The sequence below is a fragment of the Carcharodon carcharias genome, chromosome 1, assembly GCF_017639515.1.
Source record: "Carcharodon carcharias isolate sCarCar2 chromosome 1, sCarCar2.pri, whole genome shotgun sequence".
In the NCBI taxonomy this organism is placed as follows: Eukaryota; Metazoa; Chordata; class Chondrichthyes; order Lamniformes; family Lamnidae; genus Carcharodon; species Carcharodon carcharias.
In genome coordinates, this window is record NC_054467.1 from 108,776,931 (window position 1) to 108,793,423 (window position 16,493).

The 16,493-nt window shown below is 42.5% G+C and overlaps 1 protein-coding gene across 1 annotated transcript in view; it reads left to right on the forward strand.

Annotated features, from left to right (window-relative positions):
- The first annotated feature begins 2,250 nt into the window (after positions 1-2,250).
- LOC121284595 (zinc finger protein 518B) overlaps positions 2,251-16,493 on the forward strand; it is a 41,775-nt gene continuing 27,532 nt past the window's right edge. The window contains exon 1 of the mRNA XM_041200096.1: positions 2,251-2,687. The gene's annotated coding sequence lies outside the window, so the exon portion shown is untranslated. The remainder of the gene's footprint in view (positions 2,688-16,493) is intronic.

Consider the following 16,493-nt stretch of genomic DNA (forward strand, 5'->3'; position numbering starts at 1 on the left):
ATTGAATATATTCAAGGCTGAGTTAGGGAGAATTTGATCTACAAGGGAGTTGAGGGTTGTGGGTCACAGGCGGGAAAGTGGAATTAAGGCCGCAATCAGATCAGCCATGATCTTATCGCATGGCAGATCAGGGTTGAGAGGTCAAGTGGCTCGTTCCTGCTCCTATGTCTTATGTTTTTAAAGTGCTTTACAGCCAATTAATATTTTTGAAGGGTAGTCATGTTGTACTGTAATTGTATGTTGTTTTTATTCATTCATGGGATGCAAGTGTCGCTGGAAAGGCCAGCATTTATTGTCCATCCTTAATTGTCCTATGGAAGGTAATGGTGAGTTGACTTCTTGAAATTCTGCAGTCCATGTGCTGTAGGTACATCACGGTGCTATTGGAAAGAAGTGCCAGGATTTTGACCCAGTGACACTGAGGGAACAACACAATAGTCCCAAATCAGGATGCTGTATGGCTTGAAGGAGATCTTGCAGGTGCTGGCGTTCCCATGTGTCTGCTGCTTTTGTTTTTCTAGGTGGTAGAGGTCCTGGGTTCGGAAGGTGCTGTCCAACGAGGCTTGCTGAGTTACTGCAGTGCATCTTGTATATAGTGCACACTCCTGCCACTATGCACTAGCAGTAAAGGGCGTAAATATTTAAGGTAGTGGATGAGCTGCTTTGTCCTGGATGCTTTCGAGCTTAAGTGTTGTTAGAGTTGCACCCATCCAGGCAAGTGAATTGTGTTCTATCACACTCTTGACTTATACCTTGTACATAGTGGACAGGCTTTGGGGAGTCAGGAGGTAAGTTGCTCACCACAGAATTCCCAGGTTCTGACCTGCTCTTGTAACCAAAATACTTATATAGTTTATCCAGTTAAGTTGTTGGTCAATGGTGACACTCAGGATTTTGATAATGGGAGATTCAGTGGTGATAATACCATTGAACATCAAGGGGAGATAGTTAGATTTCCTCTTGTTGGAGATAATCATTGCCTGGCACTTATGTGAAATGAATGTTACTTGTCACATATCCAGCCAGGTCCTTCTGCATATGGACACAGACTGCTTCAATATCCGAGGAGTTGTGAATGGTACTGAATACAGTGCAACCACCAGCAAACGTCCTCACCTCTGACCTTATGATGGAAGAAAATTCATTCATGAAGCAACTGAAGATGGTTGAGCTTAGGACACCTTAGCTACAGTAAATTTAAGCAAAGTGTATACTGCATTATTTAATTTGTCTCAATCATGAAAGGATGAAGCAGAGTGTTGGAACTCACGTCTCAAAAGCACAATGTCAGTTATTTTGCTAGGGCCCTTAGCATTCTGCACCGAAACGAATAATGGGTTGCTAATCTAAATTCGTTGTTATATGGAACATAGTAACTATTTCTTCATTGGCGTAAAATACTTGCAAATAATAGAATGTATGGTAAAACAGGATTGGAAGTAGACGCTATTTAGTGGCGCATTGAGAACAAGCATTCATATCATTATCAACATAAGCTTAAAACAATGTCCGAACTGAAGATACGTTGCTGGTTTTAAAAATGCTGTTGCTTTTTGACATTGTTTTGTGAAACGCCATTTTATTAAGTCCCTATTGGATTTCACATTGGAATTTATCATCTAAAATACGGTAGAATAGTAGGAAATGGAAAGACTCCGTAAAGAAGTGAGATTCAATCCAAAAACACTTTGCTTCAGACAGTCTTTATTTGAAGAAGGAGTTACACGAGAACATCGAGTAGTTTTTTTTTTCTATTGTGCATATACTTAAGTGCGCTCTGTACTCAATTATTGACATAGCCTGAACTGCGAGTTTTATACAGTATATAAAATAAACGTACCCAGGAAAATGGCAGCTGAGTTACGGAAAGTATGCAGAATGGTATCCCTGCGCCTATTAAATAGTGCAACTAGTTGTTGCATTCCTCGCAATGATGAATTCCTGAGATAGTACACATTTTGCATTGCTGCATCTCTGTTTCCAGTTTAAATGAGTTTCTATTGAGTTGTCCGAGTCGCTGGTGGAAAATGAACTGAACTGAATCCAATGCCAGCTGTACATGTCGCCGCCGCCGCCGCCAGGGACCAGAGTGGAAAAAACCCTTCCCGCTGCTGTTCCAAGGGAAACGGGAGTTAAAATGGCGCGAGAGACGGACTGATTTTTGATTTCTCGTTGAATTGAAGGGAGAGTGAGGCGGTGTATTTTTGCTGCCTGTCTACTGGACGGAGTGAGTAGTTTGTGAGGGTCTGGACAGGCGGAGTGGGCTGGCTGGCCAGAGAGCAGCAGCTTTGTTTCTGCAGCCCGGGCACCTTCGGGTGACAGAGGCTTTAGTTCAAAAACAATAACAAGGCTAGTTATTGGAGAAAAGGTTGTTGATTTTTGCCTAAAGTTATGTTGGCGCCAACAGCCTGCTCTCTCTCTCTCTCTCTCAGCCTCAGCAGTAGAAATCTACTTGTTTTTTTCCAGACAGTCACGGGGCAGCCAATCGAATCCTCGTGCTCTAGCGTAAAGTTTTGGGGCAATCTGTAGGAAGACTGGAGTCTCTTTGGATTTCAATGATACTGTCGTGTCCCTGCCGAATGATCCAAACAACTGATCAATAATTCATCTTCATTCGCGCGAGTTTGATTTCAATGGGTGATATAAAGCATGAAATTGCTGTGGTGCACCGCATGTTTAACACGAAAGTAAATATTCTTCTATGTCGCAGTTTCAAGGTCAATGATCGAGCAAATAAAGCAGTGGAAACAAACATCAGAAGAAAGTTTGCAAAACTACGTAGAATTTCGATCGCAGTTATACCTCAATTGCCCTAAGTTTCTCATCTTATTTTTCTTCGAAATTATTTTGTGCTAGACACACATTTGAAACATTAGTGGAAACCTTGAGGATTTGGAACGGAAGGATATTAGATTACAGTTAGGCCTCCGGCGTTACGTTTCCGTTAAGATTTTTAAACAGGTTTAGGAATAGAGACACCTTCAGAACACAAAATGTCTTGTAAATATCTGATGCGTAAAGATTAGACAACAATAATGTTATCAAGCTCTTCGAATGATGTGCCATCCTTGTTAAAAAGAAAGGTTAAAAGCAAAATATTGCGGATGCTGGAAATCTGAAACAAAATCAGAAAATTGTGATTCAGCAGGTCTAACAGCATCTGTGGAGAGAAAAAAAAACAGTTAACGTTTCGAGTCCATATGACTCTTCAGAGCTAAAGAGAAGTAAAAATGTAATGAAATTTATACTTTTTAAGGGAGGGTGGAGCAGATGAAGCTGGATAGAAGGCCCGTGATAGGTAGAGGCAAAGGAGAGATTGCCAGAGATATGGAAAAAAGGACAAAAGGGTGTTAATGATAGTGATACTGGCTAAAGGAGGTGTTGATGGTGGCATTAAGGTCAGAAAGCAGAATGTGATAATGGCAGACAGGGGTAAGAACTCTGGAAAGAACAACATGAACAAGTGAGAGATGGCCCTTTTGGGGGTGGAGTGTACAGTGGTGAGACAAAAGATTGAAAATAGGATGAAAGGGGATAAAACAAATGAATTTAAATAAAAATAAGTAGATAAAAAAAATTAAGAAATGAGAATGAACATTGAAAAAAGGGGGTGAGGATGGACGAGAGAGTTCATGGTCTGAAGTTGTTGAACTCAGTGTTAAGTCTGGAAGGTTGTAAAGTGCCTAAACAGAAAATGAGGTGCTATTCCTCCAGTTTGTGTTGGGCTTCACTGGAACATTGCAGCAGGCCAAAGACGGACATGTGAGCATGAGAGCAGGATAGGGTGTTGAAATGGCAAGCAACAGGAAGGTCTGAGTCATGCTTGCAGACAGACCGAAGGAGTTCCGGAAAGCAGTTACCCAGTCTGCGTTTGGTCTCTCCAAGGGAGAGGAGACTGCATTGGGAGCAGCGAATGCAGTAGACTAAATTGAAGGTGCTGCAAATGAAGTGCTGCTTCACCTAAAAGGAGTGTTTGGGACCTTGGAAAGTGAGGAGGGAGGAGATAAAGGGACAGGTGTTGCACCTTATGTGATTGCATGGGAAGGTGCTGTGGGAGGGAGATGAGGTATTGGGGGTGATGGAGGAGTGGACCAGGGTGTCCCGGAGGGAACAGTCCCTATGAAATGCCAATGGGGGGTTGGGGGGGGGAGGGAAGATATGTTTGGTGGTGGCATCATGCTGGAGATGGTGGAAATGGCGGAGGATGATCCTTTGAATGCAGAGGCTGGTGGGGTGAAAAGTGAGGAAAAAGGGGACCCTATCATGGTTCTGGGAGGGAGAGGAAGATGTGAGGGCAAAGGCATGAGAGATGGGTCAGATATGGTTGAGGGCCTTGCCAACAATAGTGGGTGGGAAACCTCGGTGAAGGAAGAAGGATATGTAAGCAACGTACACATGTCAGCAATTATAGACCAGTCAGTTTAACTTCAGTGGTGGGCAAGATTCTAGAAACAGTTATTCAGCATAGAATTAGTGGTCATATGGAAAAATATGGGTTGAAAAGGAAGAGCCAGCATGGATTTCTAAAGGGGAAATCGTGTTTAACTAACTTCCTGGAGTTTTTTTGAAGACGTAACAGAAAAGGTCTAAGAGGGTAATGCTGTTGATGTGGTGTACACAGACTTTCAAAAGGCTTTTGATACAATGCCACACAGCAGACTTGTAAGAAAAGTTACTGCTCATGGAATAAAAGAGACAATAGCAACTTGAATACAAAATTGACGGAAAAATAGGAAGCAGAGAGTAATGGTCAATGGATGTTTTTCAGGCTGGAGGAACGTTTGTAGTGGAGTTCCCCGGGGGTCGGTATTGGGACTCTTGCTTTTCCTGATATATATTAATGATTTAGATCTTGTTGTGCAGTAGACAATTGCAAAGTTTTCAGATGATATGAAGCCTAGGAGTGTTGTAAATTGCGAGAAGGAAAGTGCAGAACTTCAAAGACACGTTGGTGGAGTGGGCAGATAAGTGGCAGATGGAGTTCAATGCGGAGAAGTGTGAAGTGATGCATTTTGATAGGAAGAACATGGATAGACAATATAAAATAATGGGTGAAATTTTGAAGGGGGAGCAGGAGCAGAGAAACCTGGGTGTATATGTGCATAGATCATTGAAGGTGGCAGGACAGATGGAGAGAGCAGTTAATAAAGCATGTAGTATCCTGGGCTTTATTATTAGGAGCATAGGGTACAAATGCAATGAGGTTATGCTGAATTTATAGAAGACACTCGTTAGAACTCAGCTGGAGTATTGTGTTCAGTTCTGGGTGCCAAATTATAGGAAGGGTGTGAACACATTGAGAGTGTGCAGAAGTGGTTTACAAGAATGGTTCCAGGGATGAGAAACTTCAGTTATGAAGATAGATTGGAGAGGTTGGAACTGTTCTCTTTGGAGAGCAGAAGGCTAAGAGGAGATTTGATAGAAATGTTCAAAGTCACGATGGGGATGGACAGAGTAAATAGGGAGAAGATGTTCCCACTCGTAAAAGGATCAAGATTGAGAGGGCATAGATTTAAAGTGATTTCCAAAAGAAGCAAATGTGATGTGAGAAAAAACTTTTTCACACAACGAATAGTTCAGGTCTGGAATGCACTGCCTGGAAGAGATGCAGGTTCAATTAAGGCATTCAAGAGGGCATTATTTGATTATTTGAATAGAAACAATGTGCAGAGGTATGGGGAAAAGGCAGGGCAATGGCACTAGGTCATAATGCTCATTTGGAGAGCCAGTGCAGACACGATGGGCCAAATGGCCTCCTTTTGTGCCTTTAAAATTCTGTGATTCTGTGAAACACTAGGATAAAAATTGAATTCATTAAATGTATTCATGATTGGTTTAGGGGTACTTATTCTATTTTAGATAATTTTTGATGACTGATGACATACACAACATTTACAATCACAGAATGCCATGTCATTACCACATATTGAAGAATTAAGTTTTATTTTGATGAATGTGATGTATATTGATTATTTCCCATGACTGGGCTGAATATGCGTTGTTTATTAGTAGTTGCTTATTTCTAAAACCGATATTATGTGATTAATGTCCCCATCCAATGCAAATAGCCTTTTAAAATGACCTCCATCATACACATTCTATTTCATTTTTAATCCTTCAGGCAACTCAGTCGTAGAACTGCAACACAGTGCCCAAGTAATCACTCTTCACTTGTGAACTCATCCAGTGAATGTTGAAAAGTTATTGGTCAGTGAGAGAAAGGAAATATAGTTATGCTAAAATCTGCTCTTCTTTGCCACCTACATATATAAATAAGAAATGTGTCTTTCTCCTTTTCTCTTTATCAGTTCAGGAATAATGTGGCTTCTTAAACACAATCTTACACTTACCTTTCCTCTTATTTGTTACTTGATTGCTGCTTTTTGAAAAATAATGATTTTTTTTACTGTTTCACCTTTCATAAACCAATAGGCTTCTACAACGTACATTTATAAGCCCAAATTATCACCAAATATGCCAAATCATTTCTATGTCTAACACTTTGCTGTAGCAATTTTAAATCAATGACTCTTCAAACTTTCCAATCACAGGATTTAGTCTTTTACTATTGACTCTGTCAAAACCCTTCATAATTTTCCTAACTCCTGTTAAATCTCCTCTTGGCCTTTTCCGCTCCAGCAGCAATAGTCTCACTTATCCTTATCAATATAGTTTCTCATCTCTCCTGGCCAATATTTATCCCTTAACTAACAGAATGAAAAAAGTTCATCTGGTTATTATTTTATTGTTGTTTGTGGGACCATATACGCTGTGTGCAAATTGAGTGGCAGGTTTCCCTCAATAATGACAACATGGATTTATAAAATGTCTTTAACATAATAAAATGTCCCAAGGTGCTTCACCTGAGTGTTATCAAGCAAAATTTTGACACTGAACCACATAGAGAGAGGTTGGCGCAAATAAGCAAAGCCTTGGTCAAAGAAGTAGATTTTAAGGAGCAGCTTAAACAAGGAAAGAGAGTCGGGGAGGTTTAGGGAAGGAATTCCAGAGGTTCGGGACTTGTCAGCTGAAGGCATGGTGGCATGATGAAGTGATTAAAATCCAGGATGCTCAGAGGCTAGATGGTTGGAGTCAGTGGCTAGGGAATGGAAAACATGAGTGAATCACTTCAAAAGTACTTCATTAACTGCAAAGCATTCTGAGATTGTGAAAAGCATTATGCAAATGCAAGCTTTGTTTTCCCTCCTTATTTGTATGGTGGCACCTAAAACAGTACAGTACAGAATGATTTCCTAGTACAAATTACTTGTTATCTTTTCCTCTTGAAGTCTAACCTCGTATCAAACAAAAGGTACAACTATTTTGATGGTTTTATTTAGCTCTACTTGTATTTTCAAGGAGCTACGTATTTGAATTTCTGTACCTCTCTGTTCATCAACATGTTCAGCTTTTTTCCATTTAATGCATACGGTAATTCCTTGTTCTTCTCCCAAAAGTCATTGTCTTGCAAACATCCAACTTAAATTGCATTTACTATTTGCTTGTCCATTCTGCTAACTCTCTATGCCTTTCTAAAATTCTTTACAGACTCCCTCACTGTTTTTCAAACTCCAAACTTACATCTTCAGGAAGGTTTGTATTTTATTGGTTCTGAAGCACTTTGAGATGTTGTAAGAACAAAAAAAGATGCTATATAATTGCAAATTTATCCATCTCTCTCATACTGTTGACTCTCAAGTCCAAATCCTTTATAGATATGTGTGTCTATAGATATCCATTCTTGTATAATCGAGCAAAAATGAACCTCATATTAAAACTTAGGGCAAAGTTTTCCCAACCCTTCTCCATGTGCCCAAACCTTTTATTTCATGTCATTCAATCGAACTTCTATTCAGTTGATGTTTAAATAACTAGTCTATAGTTACACAATTAATCATTATCTTCCATCTTGCACAGTTTGTTACATTTGTTACTCGCCTGATTCTGGCACCATTTTCATATCGAAGGACATTTGAAAAATTTGGTCAGACCTGGTGCTATCTCCTCTTGGTTAGTGCATCAGCAATGTTAATCATAATCTTTCAAAGTTCTCTTGATTCACAAGTGTTCCTTTATATTTGAAAGATGTGCATATCACTCTGGTATTTAAGAAAGATGAGAGAGAAAAACTAGGGAATTATAGACCACTTAGCCTAAATTCTGTTGTTGGAAAACTACTAATGTCTATAATTAAGGATAGGTTGATGGAACATGTTGAAAATTTTCAACTGATCATGAACAAGGACACCCAGATCTCTTTGGAAATCAACACTTCCCAATCTCTCTGAAGTGTCATACAGACTCGAAACATTAACTCTGTTTCTCTCTCCACAGATACTGCCAGGCCTGCTGAGTTTCTCCAGTATTTTCTGTTCTTATTTCAGATTTCCAGCATCCACAATATTTTGCTGTTAACTTCCTAATCTTTCACTATTTAAGAAATAATCTGCATTTCTGTTTCTCGTACCAAAATGGATAACTTGACATTTTTCCACCTTATATTCTATGACATGTTCAAACCACTCACTTGGCCTGTCTAAATCCCTTTGAAGCTGCTATGCATTCTCCTCACAACTCCTATTTCCACCTAGTTTTGTGTTATCAGCAAACTTGGGAATATTACATTTGGACCCTACATTCAAATTATTGATATAGATTGTGAATAGCTGGGGCCAAGCACTGATCCTTGCAGTACCCCATTAGTCATACCCTGCCAACCTGAGAATGACCCATTTATTCCTGCTCTCTGTTTTTTGTCCATTAGCAATTCTCAGTCGATGCCAGTATATTACCCCTGTCCCATGTACTCTAATTTTGTTTACTAACTCCTTGTGTGGGACGTGATTGAAAGCCTTCTGAAAATCCAAGTACGCCACACCTACTGGTTTCCCTTTATCTTCCCAGCTAGCTAGATCCTCAAAACTCCTAACAGGTTTGTCAAACATGATTTCTCTTTCATAAATTCATGTTGACTCTGTCCAATCTCACCATTATTTTCTAAGCGCCCAGTTATCACATCCTTTTTCATTGATTCTTGCATTTTCCCTTCTACTGATATCAAGTTAACATGTCTGTAGTTCCCCATTTTCTCTCCTCCTTCTTTCATAAATAGTGGGGTTACATTTGCTACCTTTCAATCTTCAAGAACCATTCCAGAATCCAAACAATTTGGGAAGATGACCATCACTGCATCCACCATCTCTACAGCCACCTCTAACGACTGTCTGGGATGTAGATCATCAGGCCCAGGAGATTTGTCAGCTTTCATTCCCATTAATTCCTCCTGTGCTACTTCTTTTATCAATACTAATTGCTTTCAAAAGTAATATTTATGTTATTTTAATTATATGTGCTTCCAGAAAACATGTGATTAAAGACCCTCACAAGGGATCGTTAGCTAAAGCTGAAGTGCATGGGCCAGGATTTTACATTTGTCGGGTGGGCTCAACGGGAGTGACCAAGTAAGGCCCGCCCAGGGTAAGACGCGAAAGCGGCAACAGTGATATGGGGCGGGCGGGGGCGGGAGCTCAATGTCCGCTGAGTCCATTGGCGATCCAGCGGCCAACTCAAAAGCAGCCGTGGCAGCCATGCAAAGGCATCAGTGACTCAGAGAAACCTCGGCATGGAGCACTTAAGTGCTGAACACAGCAGGCGAGAGGGCAGGCTGGCGGGGCAGTTGGCCCCGTGTTTTTCCATTGAGTGTCTCATTGCTTCCTGAAGGAGGCAACAGCACACAGAGATATACTTGTCCCCAGGGACAGGAGGAGGAGGCCCCCCCCCCACCACACCAAAAATGCCTGGGAGGTGGCATCCAGGGTCAAAATCGGCTGAGCCCTGCGAGGTATTCCTCAGGTGGGGTTGGCCAGGCTGTAATGGCATTGCAGGTACAGGGTGGACTAATCAATGCTCCTCTGTCCTTTCAGGAGAAGACATCCCATAACAATGCCAAGAAGTTGTGGACTGACAGAAGACCGCCCCACCTTCTAATCATGAGTAGATATGAGCAGGAGGCCCTGGAGCTGGAGAGGCACCATGCGCCTAGGTCAACCGGCCGTGGTGAGGTTGGGGTGCCACAGGGAGGTAAGAGTGCAGTGCACTGAGGTCACAATGTCTGTCATAACAACCATTCTGCTATTGTTTCTATATTGATGTGAGCCTCGAACGTGGAATCCTCATTGATAATGGAAAGACGAGGGCACCCTGATCCAGGTGCCGGGCATGCACAGTAACAGTGTAACTACTTCAACTAATGACATGTACTTGTTCTTCCTTTCAGGGTCACCAGAAGCTCATTGGGGTGAGGAGCCTGAAGGCCCACCTCTGACCCCAGAGGACAGCAACCATAGAAACGCATCTGCGTCACACCCTCTTAGCCAGGCAGGCACCAGCGTAATACCAGCACCTCGGTGGGCATTAGATCAGTGGATAGTATCTCGGTGCACAGCAGTGAGGGCACTTCACACTCACTTGAGGTGCAGATGGAGTCAGAGAGTGCCAGGGCACCGGCAGTTGGAGGACTGCTGGGGACCAGGAACATGCTCAGTCGGTGGCTGATGATGTGCCTCTGGAGTCATCCCTAAGGCAGCAGATGCTGGAAGTCCAGCAGGATGCGTGGGAGGGTCTGGTGGAGATACATGAGGGAATGTGTGCCATGGTGTCCGTTGTGGAGGAGTCCATGCGAAGCATGAGCGATGCAATAACCCCGGCCAAGCGCGCTGCCTTCTCCATGGAGACAGCGGTGACACCCGCAGAGAGGTTCCTCCAGGAGCTGAATCAGAGGTTCCTGGGGATACACTTGGACCTGCAAGCCCTCACACCAGCAATGATCTCAGGTGGTCACTGTCAATGTGGAAGATAAATTGGGCATCCAGTAGACCAGCTAAGTACCCATCCATAAATGGTGAGCAGGGATGTCTAAAGCAACCTGACGTTGGCGCTCAACCTATTTGTTGTCCCTGCAGGCTCCTCTCAGGGCATTCCGGATGATGGCAGCAGCTCCTCCACTCCTCTGCCAGTGACCGTGGAATCTGATGAAGCTGCAGCAACTGGGGCGATGCCAACCATGGCACTGGCCGCTCCCTCCCAGGTGGGGCCAGCACAGGCTCCGTGGGCCTGGGGACATCCGCCAAAGTCATCAAAGCCAACAGGACAGCAGAGTAAGCAGGCTGTCTCCAATGCCGGTGCCAGCGAGGGGGAGCACCAAGACATCGCATCCACTAGCAAAATCTTAAAGCACCTTAAGCACAACATGGGCTTATCACTGGTGATATTTTTTCCCCACTTTTAAGTTAATTATTATTAGGTGTGATGGAGAACACCTTTAAATTTAATTTGTATTATGTATGCCAGGCACCACACCATTAAATGTGTTTGTGTTCAACAAGCCTCTGGGTACTTCATTACTTCTGCAGGTACAGGGGTAACCCATGATGTTACAAGTGACTTGTTTGTCATTGAACTTTATTGAAATGGCACATAGTGCATTGTGTTCACCAGGCAAATGTTCCTGTCGGGTATCGAATATGGAGCCTGCAGCCCTAGCATGTGGTGGTGGCGGTTCTTCTTTGGTAGGCTAGCTGAAGGAGCGTTGGATCAAAGCCTCCCCGCTGTCCCTGCCTCCCTGGAGGTTGCCGAGATCAGCATCTATATCTATCCCCTCAGCATTCTCCTGAGCGTGCTCGTCCTCGGTTTCACTACTAGACTCATTGTCTGCTGCCAGAGCAGTTGCGTCCACATCTTCTTCCTCCACTACGTCGCCCCTTTCCAGTGCCTAATTGTGGAGAGCACAGCATGCAACCACTATCAGTGACACACGATCTGAGGGGTATTGCAGTGCGCCTCCTGAACGGTCCAGGCATTGGAAGTGCATATTGAGAGGACCTATGGCTTTCTCTACCATTGCCCTTGTGGAGGCATGGCTCCTATTGGACCACTGCGCAGCCTCTGTTCTTGGATGGCGGAGAGGCAACATGAGCCACCTTTTGAGGGGATAGCCCTTGTCGCCCAGCAGCCATCCATCCAGCAGGACTAGAGCACTGAAGAGCCTCGGCACCTGGGAATATCTCAGGATGTAAGCGTCATGGGAGCTGCCTGGGTACCTTGCACAGACTTGCAGAATCTGGATCCTATCTGCACATTCACGGAGTGGAATCCCGTCCTGTTGATGAAGGCACCCGACTCACCCGCTGGTGCCTTGATGGCCATGTGTGCAATTGATTGCACCCTGGATGCAGGGGAACCCAGCAGTCGCTGCAAAGCCTCTGGCTCACTCTCTGCCTGGCTGGCCTCGTCTGTGCGGTAATGAATGAAAGTCAATGCAGGCCTGAACAGAGCGTCTGTCACCAGCTTGACACAACTGTGGACAACTCATTGGGAGACTCCACAAAAATCACCCACCGATCCCTGGAAAGAGCCGGAGGCACAGAAGTTGAGGGCCACTGTGACCTACAGCACCACTGGCATGGGGAGTCCACCCACACTGTTGGAGCTGACCTCAGGACTAACCATTGACAGATGGAGGTCACGGTCTCCCTTGAGAGGCGGAGCCTCCTTCAGCATTGCACATCAGACATATTGAGGTAGCTGCATAGCCGCCTGTAAACCCTGGCAGTAGGATAGTGATGTCTTCTGCGGCCCCTTCCGCCTTGCACTTCCTGTAGGCCCTGTGCCCCTTGTGGCTGTGCCTGTCCTCCCACAGGTCACTCCCCTAGAGGCTGAAAAGGGACATCTGGCCTCTTCCCCTTCTGGCCCTCTCTTCCTCCTCAGAGAGGTGACTCCAGCGGAGACAACAATCCCCATTCCCAGGGTAAGGGAAGACTGTCTGATAGCTGGAAGGCCCAAGTGGTATGACTCCTCCAGAGTCCTGAACTGAAGGCTGTTATTTCTGTAAAAGCAGCTCTGAAGTGAAATGAAGTTGTCCTATTCACACAAGCAAGCAGCAGTAACATAATAAGCTAAGGTACAAACAAGTCACATTAGCAAGCCCACTCACCCCTCTTATCCCGCCTGTGGATGAGGTTTTTGAAAATGTGGCCTTTCCACCTGCCATGTTTCAGAACCATTGGTGTCTCCAGTAGTCCCCCGGAGGATTCAGACTGTGTGGATCTTTCCAGATATCAGAAAGCCTTCCGTTACCTGGCAACATCCTGAAAATCGCACGGGCTGCGTAAAATCACAAACAATTGGTGCCTCAAGGGCCTTAACCAGCCCATTAATTAATGCCGGGCATGCCTCCTTTCTGAATATCGCGACAGTGCGTGGTGACATCAGGATGCACGTCCAACGTTATCGCGCATCATTTTACTGCGCATCCTCATCATGCACCCGCACGCTGAATGTAAAATTCTGGCCATGGAATTGAAAGTGAATTATTGGCTTAGAAACTTGCTGAGCAGCAGGAGTCAGTGAGTATGGAAACAGGGCAGGTACTGAAATGGGCAGGATGTGACTACTGGTCTGTAAGGATCTGTGTTGAAGTCTAATTTTTTCACCATATTTATTAATGAGTTAGATGATGAAGTAGAAAACCATATATCCAAATTGATAAATTAAATGGATGGACAAAACTGTAACATATGGATTTCAATGTAGGTAAATGTGAGGTCATTTACTTTGGATCTAAAACAGGGTATTTTCTAAATGGTGCAAAATTAGAAACAGTGGAGATTCAAAGATCCTAAGGGCCCTGAAGATCCAGGTACATAGATCATTAAAATGGCACAAACAGGTACAGAAAACAGTCAGAGAGACTAAGAGAATGTTAGTCTTTATATCTAGAGGACTAGAATACAAGGGGGAGAAGTTATGCTTCAGCAATACAAAAGACTAGTTCGATTACCCTGGAATACTATGAGCAGTTCTGGGCAGCACATCTTAAAAAGGATATTGCAGTGTAGATTTGTCAGCATGATACCTGGATTCCATGAGTCAAATTATGAGAAGGAATTCTCAACCTAGGATTGTATACCCTAGCATTTACAAGGCTAAGAAGTAAGAAGTGATTTGATTGAAGTTTTCAAAGAAGTAAGGGAACAGATAAGATAGATACAGAGAAATAATTTCCATTGAGTAGGATTAGGGGTCTCAGTCTAAATATTAGAGCTAGATCTTTCCAGAGTGAAATTAGGAAACACTTCTATATACAAAGGGTGGTAAAAGTTTGCAACTCTTCTACAAATTGCAGTTGATGCTAAATAAATTGTAAATTTTAAAATGTCAGAGGGTGTATAGAATGAGGCCGCAAATCAGCCCTGATCCCATGGAGTAGGCCCGAGAGGCTAAATGATCTCTCCTATTTTCCTCTGATTTCCTTCAAATTGGATGATTTTGGAATGTACTGTAAACCTTAGACATACCAGTAAGCTGAAAAGATAAATGTGCTTTGTGTTATAGACACCACAAAAAGCTCAGTGATCGTTATTGGCTAAGTGTTACCATGGTTACAGCTGGAACTTGCTGCTGCTTATAGGACACAGCTGTTTTACTTTTCACCCCCAGCTGCCAATGGCTTGAGCAATAGTAGTTCCAATTGGATTATCTTGTATGTATGTTATGAAAACTTACAAACATGCATGTTTAAGAAATAAGGTGGAGGTCACAGTCACTCATTAATTGTGAGAACTAGCTTGACTTGAGAGTCTTGGACAAAACATGGTGAATGTCTGGACTTAAGACTATTGATGATCTGCAACCAGGCTAAAAAACACCATTCAGTCATTGTGAAATTGAGCTGGACTTCCAGTATAGAGTAGTTTCTGGTATTTCTAGATTAGAAATGGGTCTAATTCTAATCGTTATTCATCTCATTTTTGACATTTTGTGGCATAACTTATGCCAAGCACCACTTTTGATTCACAGTACAACTTGTAAACAAACAATTTTGAGCAAATTCTTTGAATATCTAGCTATTTACTAGCCTGCTGAGGATCAGCAGGGACCCTAATTTTGTTCTGACTTTATTGCTAAAGCTATGGACAGAAAGAATTTCACCCTTGTGTTGTGGTACATAACTCTAGTTGCCAATGCTGGCATGTTCCAGATGCTGAACACGATTGCGTTCAGGCATTGTGCTAGTCCGAATTTCCAGCTGATTTCAAAAAGTATCACTAATTTACCAGATTACAGAAAGACTTAAGCAGAGGAATTCTTCTCATTCATATTCAATGGTATGGTGAAAGTAGCCATACTGGACAACCTATTATATTGTTAAAAGTATTTTTAACCAAAAACTGTTTTGCATTGACCATATTAATAAGTCCTTTTATTGTTAATACAGCATTCCTGTATGATGGAGTTGTAGGATGTGTGTACACTCACTATTTGGCAAGACATCACAGACTGTTTCACAGATTTCTTAACTGATGGATTAAGAGTTCTAAGCTGAACCCTAGAACAGTAACACCAACAACTTGCATTTCTATATAGCACTCCTCGAAGCATGACAAAATGCCTCAAGGCACTTTATAGAGCAACGGGGAAGTGCTCACTGAAAAAGAGGAAACATCAAGTTAGATATGAGGGTCAAAATTATCATTGAAGAGATTTTAGAAGACATTTTTTTAAAAGTTGGGAAAAAGGAGGGGAGGATCTTTAGTGGCAGATACCTGAGTTTTAGTGGTGCAGCAGAGAAAATAGGGAATAAGAAGCAAGCTGATGTCAGAACAGGAAGGGATGTGAATGGAAATGTATGGCTATAGGAAGCTGCTTTGATAGGATAGGACATCATTATTTAGAAATCAGGTCAATGATCTTAAATATTAATCTAATGAGGTCTGGAAAAGTCACTGGAACATGTCAAAGATAGGAATAGGAATATGTAGATGAGGCAGTGGGCTATGGCATAAGTTATTAGTTTTTTGGAGAACTTGGGCCTCAAATTGGTAAATGTTCAGATTAGGCTTTTGGTAGCAATTGGGAGAGTTAGAGGGAAAGGAGGTGTATGGATTTCAATGGTGAATGAATTTGGTTTTGGAAATAGATGAAATGCTGGGAAAGAAGTTCAGCTCGTTGTTAAACAGTATGTCAAGGCTCTGCATCAGACCAGGTTATTGTCTGCCTCACTGTACATGAATTTAAAAGGAAGGGCAATGATTTGAGCAATAATTCAATGTTTAAAATTAGTATTAGGGAAGAAAATTAGAGTTTTGAAGGGGGTAAAAAAAGCAGCTACATAACTTGTAATCTTTAATAGCCAAATTTTCAGAGTTCAAATGTAATTTCTTGTTTGTTGTTTTGATATCATTTTGCCTCATTTGTATTGTTGGTCTAAAATTCAATAAGTCTGTATTACATATTGTATGATTAAGGGGAGCCTTGGCTGTTGGGCTTGCATAATAGGAAGTGTGCAGTGTGTGCCCAGCCATTTAAATTAATGTTTGAAATTTTTTATGTGTTCTAGCAGCCAAAGCTCATTGCAACTAATGTAAAGTTAGAAAATTATTCCTCTGCTAACACCCCAGAACTATATGGGAAAACTCCACTTTGTTCGCAGCTTT